This window comes from Rhynchophorus ferrugineus, unplaced genomic scaffold (assembly GCF_030347505.1).
Source record: "Rhynchophorus ferrugineus isolate W39M unplaced genomic scaffold, kcgeb_rfMv2 rfM14, whole genome shotgun sequence".
Taxonomy (NCBI): Eukaryota; Metazoa; Arthropoda; class Insecta; order Coleoptera; family Curculionidae; genus Rhynchophorus; species Rhynchophorus ferrugineus.
Window position 1 is genome coordinate 819,652 of NW_027472593.1, and position 15,102 is coordinate 834,753.

General features: G+C 31.8%; 2 pseudogenes across 1 annotated transcript in view; both read left to right on the plus strand.

Moving 5' to 3' along the window:
- Positions 1 to 15,102, plus strand: part of LOC143205649 (eukaryotic translation elongation factor 2-like) — a 497,146-nt pseudogene that overhangs the window by 251,444 nt on the left and 230,600 nt on the right. The window lies entirely within an intron of this gene.
- Positions 1 to 15,102, plus strand: part of LOC143205762 (eukaryotic translation elongation factor 2-like) — a 232,309-nt pseudogene that overhangs the window by 12,631 nt on the left and 204,576 nt on the right.

Genomic DNA, 15,102 nt, shown 5'->3' on the forward strand with positions numbered 1-15,102 from the left:
GATATATACCTGATGTTATAAATATTAAAATGGTTGAATTCTAATGCGTTTCCAGGTTTTACATTCACTATTACACTTAGGCTGTCGCTAATAAAACCGCTTTCTGTACATTTACAATACATTTTATGTTATTTATTTTGTTCTTTATCAACACATTAAATAGTCGTGGTGTATACCTATAACATGCAACTCTTTGTGGTTGACAGATGTGCAACTTAGCAATTTATCAGTTCTTGATGGATTATCTTAGCTGTCACATGGCATATTGTAAAGGTTACCTGCCTTGGCTTCCATTCTGTCAGCATTACAATACTTGGTCGAGGCTACTCCGTCTATGCATATATTATTCTCGATTTTTTTTAAATACATTTTAAAGTCTCCTTTTACAAACTATGGGTTTATCAGGATTGATACCACAGTTGGAAGTTGGCACCAAACCGCGGTCCTCAACGTTAAGCGTACCGGCTGGCGAATGACCAACTTTAGAAATCATCCCTGAAGACATCCGGTCTTACCCAGCCTAGTTACTGGCGTGACCGGGATCATTATCCTTGTTGTTTTCTTGATTTTACACTCTTGCCTAGGACAATCACGATTTTTAAACAATCAAAAACATAAATTTACGACCATGCTCCAGCAGGATTCGAAACCGTGGCTATCGCATCATTAGGAGGACCGTCCTATGACCTTTACCACTGCCCCACCAAGCTGGTGGGGCCCGATATTAATCCATGGGAGTCTTAAATAGCCTGTACTGAACGTCTACCACAAATGACCTTTCCCTTCTAAGTTTGTTTTTTTTATTTATGTATTTTAATGTTTTTGTTTATTAGGTCCTTACATGTATTCTGATCATTTTTCCTCTTAAAAAAGACATTTGTTGAGAAAAAATAGTAGATTATGGATTAAGCAATACGTGATAAAAACGATGTTGGTTTCAATTAAATCATCGATCAATTTTTGCACTTCCTCAAAATTTTTAAAAATTATACTGTTAGACAGTATGCCTATATATTATGTGTATTTATATATTGTATAACGGGATTTTATTGTGTATGGTATTAAAAAAATTCAAAAATGTTAAAGAAAACAGCCATAACCATATCTTTACCAATGATAGATTTTATTTTAGTTTAGGAATACTACAAGAAGTTTGTTTCCAAATACCGGATCGTCCACAGGTTGTAAAATATATTATTGTAATAATGAATTAATTCAATTTAGTAATGAGTTAATACTTATTAATTATTATTAAAATATCATATAAATTATAATTATTAAAATTTTTTAATTTGAACTACTTGGAGAAATGATTCAGAATCTCTCAGATTCAGAAACTCCCATAATATCTACCTCTTTATTTTTATGAACCCTCTCTATTGTTTGTAGTTCCGGAAATAATATTTCACTTCATAATTGTATGGAAATTTATTTTGTTTTCAATATAATAAATTTTACCTGCTTGGAGGTAATAATGTAATTTAATTATTTCTTTATTTAATAGGTAAAAACAATGAAATTGTATAAAATTTAAAATTATTAATTATACTTTCAGTTACTTTGTTTGTTAGTTATTATATTTATAAACCTGAGATGTTACAAAAAACACATAAATATCGATCTAGAAAACAATTACACATATATGGGATGCATCGAGACTTATAATTAATTCAAGTACCCCATTTCATTAAATTCAGCTGTAATTAGCTACCAGAAAAAAATCTTAATAATTTTAATAGAGTATCAAATTCCGTGCTTATTGATTATTATTAAGAAAAACCTTCAAAATGAAATTTATCCCTGAGTTATTAAAACAAGTGGAAAATGTTGAAATATCATCACAAGTTTGAAGTGTATAAGAATGAAAGCAGTCGGTTTTAAAATATTTCATTGAAAAAATTATTAAAAGGCAAAATATGTGCATACAACAAGCCGTTCACAGTTTGTTCTAATGTATACAATCTATAGATATATTAAACAATTCGCTAACTCAAATTTAACCTAGAAGCTGATATAACTATTTCTTGGGTATTCGCTTCGGCCCAGGGCTATCCGGCGATCTGTTCTTTTTTTGTGACACGGGTAGGTGTGTTTTACCCTCAGTGTCACTATGTATCGCTGTTCAGCCAGTTGCCTCTTCTTTCCATTAAATAAAATAATATTTTCAGGTAAATTGATAGTTTTTGTTTGTTGCCACGACTTTAAACCATATACTAAAATTGTAATGACACAGAGATCAGCGTATACAGAAAACACGATTTCGGTGAAGATTTCCGATCAACTTACATCTCTACCTAAATAACGATGGATTAAAACGCAATGAGAGCGTTAACATGTCCGTTATAGTCCCTTCGAGTTCCTTAATTTTCAGCACCCCAAAACACACAACAATTTTTACTGCTGAGAGGTTTGCCATTTGGAGATAGCTTCGATAGCTATTGAAAGAAGGGCCTGGTGAATAGCTGATCTGCACGGATTTCTATACTACGCTGAACGCAATTCAAGCATATTCATGTGATCATCCATTAATAATTGACGCTCATAATTAATGATCCTGCCAAGTTATGCCTAACCCACTTACGCTAAGTCGTTATAAATGCACATATTCCCATTTTCTGAAGGGATACCCCCTCCTCAGTGTTCTCGCTATGGCTCTCGAACCTGAGTATACCACGGTTTGAGCACATCGAAAACTGAACTTAACTTCCCTTCACTGTTTATCACTTGTTCACTTCGGAAAACATATCTAAGCTCCTTAGATTGCTTGCAATCCTTAATTTACTTGATATCATATATGAACATGATATCATTAAAGATATAAAACCAAGAACATTGAAAAATATGAATATTTTTTCGGCATCCCTATGACAGAGTCGTTGTTCCCTTAGTGGATCCAATTCAGTACTTGTTCTTAAAATAATATATTTTAGTTTTAAATTTCAAATGAAATAAAAGTATATTTTTATACGTAAATGAATCAAATGCGTCATAAGCTATAAAAATTGAAATGATTAATAAATAATCGTTTAAATCATAAAGCCGGTATGGTTAAATCAGTAACCAGCAACGATATTGCCAGAATTGAAAGAAACATTAGCCTTCTTCATTCCTTCAGAAACCTTCATTTGTAAATTTCGGATCGCAGACCATTAAAATAGGCAATCGGATGAAGATAAATGAAAACACTCAATAGAAAGAAGGCTAAAATTATTTAGCTAGTAAGGTTAGAAATGTTATTAGGTGTTACGAGCAGTTTAACACGTATTACTAGATTTATACATATTGTTCTAATAAGGAAATAGAAATGTTATAGTATTAAATAATTTTTTATTCGGAACATAATACTGACGAAACATTATAGAAAAGTTTGAAAAGCACTAGTTAAGAATCACTATTGGGTCCAGTATGACTGTATCATTTCCCATCACATCATAATACAAATTGTCCAATTTTTGTTACCTTATATGATCTTTTTTTAGTTCCTCTGTCATATAACCGATATTTATAATCGTTCATCTAGCATCAGTCATTAATGAACTTCAGTCCAGGTAAGATTTACCACGGATGCAAGCGTAAAAGTACATGTCCCAATTCAAAGCACCCATATCAAAATCAAATAGTTCCCGGTCGCTCTTTCTCATTTCTTTCCATAGCGTTTTCACGTTGTTGTTCTCAAACTTCCACTCTTTTGTAGCATAGTAACTTAACATATCTACAATTTGATTTATCTTCTTGTAATTCTCTCTGGCTCTACTATACAATATAGACATTTTCAAATAATGTTTTACATATTTTTCAGATATTTTTGGGTTTATATTGGGTTGACAAGAAAATATTTTACATATCTATATACATAGTACGTACAACACTGAACGTTTCTTTTTTTATTAAATAGTGTTTATCTGTTCCCCACTCCGAACCACGGCCCTAGAGATGATTCCAGAATAAATCCGGTTTTACCCAGCTTGGTTACTGGCGTGACTAATTGAAGTCACAGATTTTCTTTTTCGGATTATAAACAATCAAAAACATAAATTTACCCAGCAGGATTCGAAACGGCTACTATCGCAACAGTAAGAGGGCCTTTCTGTCGCCTTTGACCACTGTGCCAACCAAGCCGGCCCTTAAGATTTTGTTTAAGGCGTGAATGATTCACAATCCAGATATACATAGCCCGATATCTCTGAAGACAAAAATCTCCTAACATTGAAGTGTTTGTAGGATAATTAAATGCTGAGGTCAAATGGTTAAACTTTTGAAAGTTGCAAATCAACCCAGAGAAAACCCAGGCCATTATATTCCACAGAAAATCCTGTAACCTCTCATGTGTAGAAAAAGCAAATTGTCTCTAATAATTATGGTTCTGCTCTATAAGACATACTCCTTTATTTAGACGGGTTAAAGTAGTCTAAGTACATCGGCCATGAAGAGATGAACAAATTTAGAAATAGCGGAGAAAAAAATTTGAGCGCCTCATATACAGAATTACTCAAATGCATTACCACAAAGGTTCAAAAGGAATTTTTCAGTCATCCCTTTTCAAAAAATTCACCGTAGTACAATCGCAAAATTCCTATACCAAGTCATTATCATCACCAAACAGGGGTTCCACATCAACAAGGACTTTAGTCAGCTGACCAAACAGAATCTCCAAGACTCCAAGAAAAGGATAGTTCATTAAGTAAATTAAAGGTTCCTAAGATCTTGAAAAGGGAAGGGAAAATAGAAAATGCACAAATGGTTGTCTATAATATATAAGTTAATTATTCTATGTTAATTATTCGTACAAATTCGTTCAGTTTGCTCTTTAAAGACTAATCATATCATATGAGAAGCCGTAGAAATACTGCAGGCAACTGCTTCCCTGGTATAGTTATTAGAGTCTTCAGATCACACCTGGAGATCGCGGGTTCGATTCCCGATGGGAACAACAAATTTTCGTGATTGATCTAGTTGGTTAATGTATTTGTCAAATCAGTTAGGTTAGGTACCGGCCTGAAGCATTTCTTATTTTCAATCGTTGTTCCTTTATTCCTATATTTCCTAAAAGAAGCTGCAACTATACTTGGCCTACCCAATGTAATACTTAATATAATAACTGCATAATTTATTGAGCAAATATCTAACACCAAAAAGAGAAAAATATAATGTTTTTAACAAGAAAACTAAACCGACTTCAAAAAATATATAAGGAACACACACAAGGTTTTTGTTTATTTTTATTTTGTTATTACAACGATTATTAGGTACATATTTCAAATATGCTTTTTGCAATGATTGAGTACAAACGGATGACTTTATAATAATGACAGAACAGGAAGAAAGCGGGACGGTACTTTGAAATTGCTTAAAATTCTTTTCTTTCGTGATTTAAATTAACTTTTCGTATATTCCCAGAATTTTTCAACGATACTGAATACAGTGCATCAAAATAGGTCGTTGTGGTAAATGAATCAAGTGAAATTTTCCATAATCACTAAGAGATGGACCGTAAGAAAATATAGATCGGCATTGTTGCCCAATTACATAGAGGGAACCTAATGACTCATTCGCTAAACGAGGCGGACGTGGTAACGGGTCCGAACGATGGGAATGCTTTTTGTTTGGGAGATGTACACTTTTTGGATACAAAGGACGACGCCATGACCGGAAATCATATAGTTTCTTAGAGTCTCTCCAAAGAGTATCTTGCTGACGTAGTTGATATACGATTGTTATTGTAATCACCGTTGCAACCCCTAGTATATTATCAAGATAGTGACCATCATAATGTTTGTTGAATATTTGTCTTTTATTTACCAAGAAATAAAAGTATTTCTTACAGGACATTGACACCATATCAGAGAGTGGTTGCATTATAGGCAAGCTAACTCGGAGATTATTTATAGCTAACTCAAGAATAAGGTCTACTACATTCTTTCCCTCTACTATTATATATAGCTTGACATTCAAATAGTAACAATGTACCGGAATTTGATAGATTGACTTGCCTTAACAATTATAATGTTATCACATACCCCTAATTTGTCGATTTTTGACAAACAAATTTTGACATCATAGTTGACGGCACAGCTTGTGCACTAGAAGCATCAGATGAGGAACTTTACCACGCCATAAAGCATTTTTACGCTAATTCTGTTATTTCTAGCTGCTGATCTGATTAGACGACAAGCAAAGTTCCTACACAGTCTGAGATGGCCCATCGGCTATTTTATCACTGTCACTTATGTTAATAGAGTAATTCTTATTTAACTGACTATTACAACCTCAGCACAAATGTTATAGTTTTTGAAATGTACGTTATATTCTAAACACACACACTAGACAGGATAAATAGAAGGCCTTTATTCGACCACAATACTAGTTTATTGGTCCGACAGGTAAGACAAGGCAATATGTTTCAATCAACGAACTAACGGAGACTGTTCTGGAAGCTACTGGATAGAAACACAATTATGCTCTCCAAACTATTATGTTAAATACGAGTAGGGCAGGAAGATTCGTAGGTGGGTGTTTTGGTAATATTTTGCGAATATACTCATAGAGAAATAGAAATTTAACTTCTTAGGAAATTTTGGCGAAATGATTCGCCACGTCCAACATGTTACATCTCGCTACCTTTAACATATTTCTTGTTTTATTCGCCATGCTAATGTAGAGAACAGTGTGGTCAGCTTTTTATAACGTTTATATATTAAATTATTATTTTATTTTATTACTAGGTGAAAATCCGTAGCTGAAATGCATTCCCGTTATAGAAAGTGTTGTGTGCCCGGATGCACAGTGAGGAAATGCATCATCATTTTCCGTTAAAAAAGCTATCCTTAAGAAATGAGTAGAAAACTTTAAAAATCTTAAACTGGTTGGTTAAACATGAAGCAGATTTATTATCGTTACTACGCATGAAATTTTTGCGACACATTTAAACCTTCCTTTAAGTACTTATGAACAATTTACTGATGGTGAAAATAATACCACGACCCCAGAATATGTACAAATGGAAGTGGATCAAAATCAAAATTATATAGAAGGTATATTGAAGGAGTCAGTCACATTTCTGTTCATAATTATTACCATTAATTTCAAAACTGTCTTACTAAATTTGTAGTGCTTATTTCCATCATTCCAGGCCCACAAACAAGGTGTTTGAAGCAAGTATCATGGACACTTGAATAAACTCCAGAAGGTAATGGTAAAGTTTGTATTCATTCAGCCAGTATCCCCCTTTTTGCTCATTCTTACTGTTAATTACTTGACTATAACTTCAGTCCAGATGTTCCTATAACAGCAAACAAAGTTTTACGTTGTACCGTAGTGTATATCTCATTTTATTTAGTGAAACTTTTTAAAAAAGAAATAGAGTGTGATTTTTGTTTACATACAATTATGAATAAATCAGTAGACCCACAAATTGAGACTGATTTTATAGAGACAAGAGAATATCGCGTGCCTCAAACTCTAACAAAATTGTTTTAATAAACAACAAGTAGTCAGTAGGTCTTTGAGCTATATCTTAAATTATTCAGCGATTTTGCCATGTCAATAATATATCAAAATTTTTGTCAAATGTTAAAAAAACGTAAATTAAAACTCCTTCAATTGTACATTCCATAATGATCTTTCGGATAAAATATTAAAAGTACTGACGGAAAGATGGAAGAGATAATTTTAATTTGTTATGCACCAAAGTTTTTTGCTTATGGTTTATATATATATATATATATATATATATATATATATATATATATATATATATATATATATATATATATGTATATAATATTTATATTATATATATATATATATATATATATATATATATATATATATATATTTATATTTTTAGATAAATTTACATTATAAATTTATATTTATTGTAATAGATTATGTTTATATGTATATTTAAATGAATTTAATTGAATAAATTCAGTTCAGAAATTTTTTTTATTTAAAGGTCACGCCAAGGCTGTTACGTGAATTTCGCTTTGTGTTCTTAGTGGGGAAAGGTGCGCTTCTTCGAGTGCAAACGGAAAATTTTGGTAACCAAATTATTACTTAATAAGTCTTTTTTTATAATTTTAGATAGTTTAATATACGATTGTATTGAAATATAGTTTATTTAGTTTTTGATTGATATATTTAGTTTATATTACATACAGTTAATTAATTTAGTTAATATGCATACACTAATTTTTTTCTATATATATATATATATTGCTTTGTTTTATATTATAATAGTAGAATTAAGTATTTAATCGAAGCAAATCAAATTGCTATGGATGGACAAAACATGGAACAAAAGAAGCTTTTCTATTTTGAAAACTGTACGAAGTTATATACCTGCTCTAATTTGAATGTCCATATCAAGATACTTTCCTGCTGAATCTTACAATAATTTTATGTTTTAGAAAAATTATCTACATTAAATCTGAAGGGTGTATTCATTTTTAAATATTTTAATTGTGAAAATTAATATAGCAGCATAAAACAAAGCATCCTGCTATTAATGAAGATACCAAAGTAACAAAAATACTGTACACATGTAAGTTATGCGAGCACACTACAATGAAAGCAAATCTTCTAATGAATCATTTACAGACAACTCATAACTTAAACGTTGAAGAGTTATTGAAATTTAATACCTGTAAAGAATTTCAAATATTGGAAAATCATATGGAGCAAGCCCCAACCTCGTGTCAAGAGAGAAGAAGCTATATTTCTTTATATTGCGCTAGCATAATATTTCAGGGACCAAGAAAGTTCAAGGAAGAAACAAGATAAATACACATTGCCTAGCTAGTATTAAATTAGAACAAAGGTGAAGAATATGAAGTAGAATTCATCAAAACATATTTTGGACACGAAAATACCTTAAACTCCTGCAGCTCTCGAAAATAAATAGAGATTATATTGTAACCAAATGAGCACCTAAAATAACATTTACTGTTATAAAGGATGATGTAAGAGACGATGTGGATATTAATAATGTAAGAAGAATAGATTTAGTAACTCATAATTATTTACAAAACATAAAAGGAGCTTATGATTTTAAATATACAGCTAATAGAAATGAAAATGACGCCATAAGTGTAGAAGCATGGGCAAATGAGGTGAAAGATACAGGATGTGTAGTGTTATATAATCCAAAAGGTGAATATATGGACATCTACCCCAATTAGAAAAAAGATGATAAATTTGCAGTTACTGGCCAATATTACCACAATCCTGGTGAGTCCATATAACTTAAGTCCATACCCTTAAGGAATAGCCCATAGAAAATCGATGAAGTGGATGTAACACAAATAACATAACATTCTCCTATTGTCCTTTATATTTAAATAAATTATGTTTATTGTAATATTGTTGTTTTGTATTTTTCCTAGTTTCATAAGTGAAACGTAGATATTTTGAGATAAATATGTATTAGTTTACCTAGTACATTTAAACATGTTAGTAATTGTAATTTCAATTATCGCAGTAATATCAATTTAATTTATGAGGTCTAATTAATAAAAATCCCAAATAAGGAATTCAGTAAATCATTAATATTAGTGTATTATAAGGTGGTTGATGAAATAATACTAGATTAAGGGTATGCTTTTGGCAATAATCAAAGTATTTTATCAGTACCATTTTAATACGATATTGATCTTACAATATTTATATTACAAATAAATCAAAAGAATTTTGAAGGTCTAGTTATGCAGGTATTAGATATTTCGTATATTTTTGAAATGAATAGCTATTTTGAACTTAAATATCGTTAATTATTAATTTTATTTAAATTTGGGAATTTCGATTGTTGTTATTCAGAGAAGGTTTTAGGAGAGACCTGAAGGATCTGCAACGTATTTTCAAGTTGAATATTAAGATATATTAAATGCAACTTATATCTTTATGACAAATTGATTATGAATCCTAATGTATTTAAAAATTTATAATTTTAGTATTATTCCTCTATATATTACATCATAGAATAAAAGCGAGTTCTATTGTTAATATTTTCTCAATATTTTGAACAAAAACACCGACGAAGACTTGTACCATTCAAGAAAATCATGAATGGTTCCAAATATCTATGGTACTATCTATGGTAGAATTCGATCTTGTAATGCGATATTTTAGGCAGTTTCATTTAATATCAGTTATGTTTTTTCTTAAATTTGAAGGAAAGTATATAGGAACTAGACAGGATTGCCACTTCTTTTTAATTGTACAATTTGTCCATATTTTGACGACATGTTGTTGTAACAGATCCTAGAGGTGCTAAAACTTCATAACACATCATTTCCAAAAACGCGATGCTCAGAATCACTAAGCTTTTCTTATTCAGTTTATTCTAGTGTCTTTTGTACCACCCTGGTTGAGTTTCATGATAATTTGTTCATAGAGTGTTCCAGTTTTCCCTTTCTAATTTCCATTTATTACTTATTAAATCCTCTTTTATTATGTTCGTGTTATAGACATTTATTTTTAAAATTAAGCCCAAGATATATTATTGGAGCGGATTTTAGAATATATAAAAAAAGTGAAAGTGCCATCGGAAAAAAAGGTCAGTACAGTAGAAAATAAATGCAAAATGCCATAAAACGTTAAGAGCCGAAACCGAATATCTGGACCATAAATGCAGCGTAGGATAATTTGAAATATAAAAATAACAGTATTATTTCAACAATACGTAAAAAAATATTAAGAAGAACACTGCACAAAAAATAGATAAAATGGAAATATCGACATCAGGATATCACATATTGCAGTTTTAAATATAGAGAACACAACTAGAACCCAGAACGAATAGGCACTCTACAATGGATGAACGAAAAGACAGAGAGTCTTGAAATTGCATTAACTAATATTCAAAAACAAATAAATGCCCTAAAACTACAACTAAATAAACAAAGCTCTGAAGGCAAGGACAAACCACCAAGCTAACAAAAGCAGTCCAATTGTTACATACGAAACAGATGAAGAAGAATTACAGATAGAAATAGGCTGAATAACGGTTAAAAGTAAAAAAAAATAAAAGCAAATAATTCCCCAGAATCACAGCAAATAAAAGTAAAACAAAATAATGAACAAAATAAAGAAATTAGAATGCCCAGGTCACCCCCAAGTATCGTAAATAATATTACCGACTTTGACTTGCTTTACGATGAGGTCCAAGTATATAATATTCAAAGCAGCGGTACTAAACAATGGACAAATAAAACTCGACGCCGAATGTCTTACAATATTCACAATAATAATAGATTGTTTAGAGTTACTGAAACTGTAATGGCACTCTTATGACGACAAAAGAAACAGAGGCATCAAATGGCAAGAGCGCTTCCATCAACAGTCGTGAAAGTCATCAACAAAAGTGAAAAATTAATGCAGAACTAAACCAAAATGGGCATAAATGCTTAAATGCGACAAATAGTTTTAAAAAAGAAAAAACCAAAATTAACAAAGGAGAATTTTTAGTCCACAAGAAGCCATTACGTCTATTTATGTTAGCCTTTGAATAAGATACGGACACAAAAAACATTTTTGGTATTTTAGAACAGGTATAAAAGTATTTTTGGGGTTGAAATAAAAATAAAACCTCTAAAAAAATCAAACTTAATACCGCAATGTAAATGATGCCAATTGCATGGACACATACAGTAATTCTGCAGAAGAGAACCCAGATGTGTAAAATATTCAGGTAAACATATCACCACAGAGTGTGACCCAAAGAAGCTAAGTCGAAATGTGCAAATTGCAATGAAGCGCATCCGGCATGTTATAGAGGATGTGTAGTTGCTAAAACAATACAAGGGAGGAGAAATAGAATAGCTCAAGTTAAACCTCAAGAACCAATAAGTGAAAAGAAACAACCGAAAAAATATAATAACGTTCATGGTGAAATGACTTATGCCCAAAGTATCAGTCAAAATAAGCAAAGAGACAAAAAGGAAGATGAAGCAACCACCAACGAATTGCTACTTAAACTAATAGGAAAGCTGGACAAACAAGAAAAATGATCGAATATTTTAACGCTATATATACGCTACCCTAAAAGTATTCCTAGATATGCAAAAAATAGATATTTGCCTAATATCAGAAACCCATTTAAAAAAAGAGTCCTTTATAAAATTTAGAGGATATAGATTTTATCATACCATACATCCAGCTAACACCGCAAGAGAAGGAAGTGTAATAATAATAAAAAAAAACATTTGCCTCCATCAAGAACCTAAGCTCCCAGCTCAGTACAGCAGAAAATCAGGTAACAGCACTAGCTATAAAATCAAGCAGATACAAGGGTACAATAGCCGCAATTTATTGTCCTCCAAGATACAATCAAAAAAAGGAAAATTATTTGAATGTCCTGAGCAACCTGGGAGAAAAATTTAAAATTGGAGTTGATTTCGATGCAGAAAATACTAGATGGGGACCCAGAATGACATCAACTAAAGACAATGAACGGCATAAAGCAGCTGCTGAACAATGATGTAGTTACATGTCAACTGGAAAACCAACTTATTAGCCGACTGATCAAGAGAAAACCCCAGACCTGTTAGATTTCTTCATAGTAAGAAACATAACAGCCAACTATAAAAAGATCGAAGAAAATTTTGAGCTAAGTTCAGATCATACGCCAGTGATTCTGACGTTGAGCGAAAACATAATAAGACAAGAAAGAAACCCAACATTAATAATCAAGAGAACAGACTGGGAACGATTTGCTGAACAATTGAACAAACGAATTTAACTAAATGTACCCCTCAAGACAACTGAACAATTAAATTTTGAAGCAGAGAAATTCGTAGTTGATATTCAACAAGCTGCTTGGAATAATACTCCACAATTTAATAGTACAACTAAAGGAATTAATTATCCAATAGAAGTGAAGGAAATGGTAGCTGAAAAACGTAAATTACGAAAAAAATGGCAACAAATCAGAACACCTGAAAATAAAAATAATTTAAACAATATAACCCAAAGAGTGAAAAGGGAAATACTGAAAATTGAAAACAAAACCATTAATGACTATCTGAGAAATTTGACACATGATAAAGAAACTGATTACTCAATCTGGATAGCCCCAAAATATTTAAAGCGTTCATGTCTACACAGTTCGTCTATAAGAGACCTATGTGGAAATTAGGCACATGACAATCACCAAAAAGCAGAAGCATTTGCTGAATATCTAGAAAATACTAATCATCATCAATAATATCAAACCAAACGAAACTAATATTGAACATATTTTGCCGGATATAGAAGCTGAAAATTCAACGATTGAATTAGTGACGCCGAAAGGGTTAAACAAAGTTATTGAAACTGACATTAACCGCAGGAAATCACCAGGCTACGATTTAATAAGAGGAGAACTACTGCAAAAACTACGAAGAAAGGGAATTATAGAACCAACTGGATCAATACAGCATTTAGATTAAAACATGTCCCAGACATTTGAAGAATGTAGGAAATTATAATGATCCCAAAACCTGGGAGGTCACCCAACGAAATAAGAGCCTATAGACCTATATCACTGCTGTCAGTAATATCTAAGGTTTTTGAAAAACTCCTGTTGAAAAGAATGAAACCGATCATATAGAGAAAAAAAGCCTAATACCAACACACCAGTTTGGGTTTTTAACAAGCATTCAACAATTGACCAGGTCCACAGAATAACAGATGTTATTGAAAAAGCCTACGAAAGTAAAAGAAGTATGTATAGCTATATTTTTAGATATAACACAAGCCTTCGATAAGGTTTGGCATGAAGGCCTTGAGCATAAACTACTGAAAATACTAAAAAAACAACACACTTAACTATTAAAATCATACATTACAACCAGAATGTTCAGATTCAAACTAGAAGAAGCTTACTCTACAATAAAAGAAGCTAAAGCAGGGGTACCACAAGGAAGTGTACTGGGATCAATGCTTTATCTGCTCTACACTTGTGATATACCTCAAATGGAAAATATTACGAAGGCTACATTTGCTGATGACACTGCGATTATAGCTGTCGGAGATAATACTGAAGAAGCCTCACGAAAATTACAACAGGCAAGTGACAATTTAAATAATTGGACACGTGCAGTTCATAATATAAACAGACCGTACAAGCACCAATAAGATTAAATAACACTATATTTCCATATAGCAACAACGCTAAACATCTTCGAATGAATCTCGATGCAAAACTTCGCTGGAAGGAATATATGAAGAAGAAAAGAAACGAACTGGAGTTGAAAAATAGGAAAATCTACTGACTAATTGGAAGAAAATCACAATTAACAGTATATAATTAATTGCTAATACATAAGCAATTACTAACACATATATGGACATACGGAGTTCAATTATGGGGATGTTCTGCAAAGAGTAACATAAATCAAATAAGTTTTTCAGAATAAAGTCCTGAGAGGTATTGTGGGTGCACCCAAATACTATAGCACTTGTTACCTACATCGAGACCTTCAGATACCCACAGTCAGTCAAGAAATCAAGAGAATTGCAAGGGAGCATGAGGAAAGATACCACCAGAACACGACATAGACTCAAGAAAATCAAATCACCTGATCTTGTGTAGCATTGTATAGTGAGGTGCATATATTAAAAAATTCAGCAGTGACACGTATAAACATTATTTCACCAAAGACTGAGATAGGGCCGATGGGTCCTCCTAGTTATATACCTAGATTTAAGTTATTACAAAGACAAATCGTAGGTTAGACGGAAACGACTAGTAACAATATAATAACTAAATAATAAAAAAATGTTAAACATACAGCCTGAGGTTCACGATTAATAATACCTGGAAAACCCAGCGAACTATTCGCAGCAATAAATATAACTACATGTAATTATTACTCTGGGCGCAAACCCACTTACTGGGGCAGTAAAAATTATCAGACCTACTGGACTTTTACATTTCGAAAGGCATCTCTTCAAATTAAATACAAATCGAGAGATTTTGCTAAGTATCATTTGATCACACTCCAGTATTGTTAGCACTAGGTGCGACAAATCTGAAAAAAACAAACAAACCCAATCCTACTAACACATTTACTAGCAGAGACCCGTTTAGTCTTATAATGCAAGAACTTATAACGTATACCAACC